The sequence below is a fragment of the Quercus robur genome, chromosome 10, assembly GCF_932294415.1.
Source record: "Quercus robur chromosome 10, dhQueRobu3.1, whole genome shotgun sequence".
NCBI lineage: Eukaryota > Viridiplantae > Streptophyta > Magnoliopsida > Fagales > Fagaceae > Quercus > Quercus robur.
In genome coordinates, this window is record NC_065543.1 from 7,501 (window position 1) to 10,000 (window position 2,500).

Sequence of the window (2,500 nt, forward strand, 5' to 3'; positions counted from 1 at the left end):
ACCCTAAACCCTAAACCCTAAACCCTAAACCCTAAACCCTAAACCCTAAACCCTAAACCCTAAACCCTAAACCCTAAACCCTAAACCCTAAACCCTAAACCCTAAACCCTAAACCCTAAACCCTAAACCCTAAACCCTAAACCCTAAACCCTAAACCCTAAACCCTAAACCCTAAACCCTAAACCCTAAACCCTAAACCCTAAACCCTAAACCCTAAACCCTAAACCCTAAACCCTAAACCCTAAACCCTAAACCCTAAACCCTAAACCCTAAACCCTAAACCCTAAACCCTAAACCCTAAACCCTAAACCCTAAACCCTAAACCCTAAACCCTAAACCCTAAACCCTAAACCCTAAACCCTAAACCCTAAACCCTAAACCCTAAACCCTAAACCCTAAACCCTAAACCCTAAACCCTAAACCCTAAACCCTAAACCCTAAACCCTAAACCCTAAACCCTAAACCCTAAACCCTAAACCCTAAACCCTAAACCCTAAACCCTAAACCCTAAACCCTAAACCCTAAACCCTAAACCCTAAACCCTAAACCCTAAACCCTAAACCCTAAACCCTAAACCCTAAACCCTAAACCCTAAACCCTAAACCCTAAACCCTAAACCCTAAACCCTAAACCCTAAACCCTAAACCCTAAACCCTAAACCCTAAACCCTAAACCCTAAACCCTAAACCCTAAACCCTAAACCCTAAACCCTAAACCCTAAACCCTAAACCCTAAACCCTAAACCCTAAACCCTAAACCCTAAACCCTAAACCCTAAACCCTAAACCCTAAACCCTAAACCCTAAACCCTAAACCCTAAACCCTAAACCCTAAACCCTAAACCCTAAACCCTAAACCCTAAACCCTAAACCCTAAACCCTAAACCCTAAACCCTAAACCCTAAACCCTAAACCCTAAACCCTAAACCCTAAACCCTAAACCCTAAACCCTAAACCCTAAACCCTAAACCCTAAACCCTAAACCCTAAACCCTAAACCCTAAACCCTAAACCCTAAACCCTAAACCCTAAACCCTAAACCCTAAACCCTAAACCCTAAACCCTAAACCCTAAACCCTAAACCCTAAACCCTAAACCCTAAACCCTAAACCCTAAACCCTAAACCCTAAACCCTAAACCCTAAACCCTAAACCCTAAACCCTAAACCCTAAACCCTAAACCCTAAACCCTAAACCCTAAACCCTAAACCCTAAACCCTAAACCCTAAACCCTAAACCCTAAACCCTAAACCCTAAACCCTAAACCCTAAACCCTAAACCCTAAACCCTAAACCCTAAACCCTAAACCCTAAACCCTAAACCCTAAACCCTAAACCCTAAACCCTAAACCCTAAACCCTAAACCCTAAACCCTAAACCCTAAACCCTAAACCCTAAACCCTAAACCCTAAACCCTAAACCCTAAACCCTAAACCCTAAACCCTAAACCCTAAACCCTAAACCCTAAACCCTAAACCCTAAACCCTAAACCCTAAACCCTAAACCCTAAACCCTAAACCCTAAACCCTAAACCCTAAACCCTAAACCCTAAACCCTAAACCCTAAACCCTAAACCCTAAACCCTAAACCCTAAACCCTAAACCCTAAACCCTAAACCCTAAACCCTAAACCCTAAACCCTAAACCCTAAACCCTAAACCCTAAACCCTAAACCCTAAACCCTAAACCCTAAACCCTAAACCCTAAACCCTAAACCCTAAACCCTAAACCCTAAACCCTAAACCCTAAACCCTAAACCCTAAACCCTAAACCCTAAACCCTAAACCCTAAACCCTAAACCCTAAACCCTAAACCCTAAACCCTAAACCCTAAACCCTAAACCCTAAACCCTAAACCCTAAACCCTAAACCCTAAACCCTAAACCCTAAACCCTAAACCCTAAACCCTAAACCCTAAACCCTAAACCCTAAACCCTAAACCCTAAACCCTAAACCCTAAACCCTAAACCCTAAACCCTAAACCCTAAACCCTAAACCCTAAACCCTAAACCCTAAACCCTAAACCCTAAACCCTAAACCCTAAACCCTAAACCCTAAACCCTAAACCCTAAACCCTAAACCCTAAACCCTAAACCCTAAACCCTAAACCCTAAACCCTAAACCCTAAACCCTAAACCCTAAACCCTAAACCCTAAACCCTAAACCCTAAACCCTAAACCCTAAACCCTAAACCCTAAACCCTAAACCCTAAACCCTAAACCCTAAACCCTAAACCCTAAACCCTAAACCCTAAACCCTAAACCCTAAACCCTAAACCCTAAACCCTAAACCCTAAACCCTAAACCCTAAACCCTAAACCCTAAACCCTAAACCCTAAACCCTAAACCCTAAACCCTAAACCCTAAACCCTAAACCCTAAACCCTAAACCCTAAACCCTAAACCCTAAACCCTAAACCCTAAACCCTAAACCCTAAACCCTAAACCCTAAACCCTAAACCCTAAACCCTAAACCCTAAACCCTAAACCCTAAACCCTAAACCCTAAA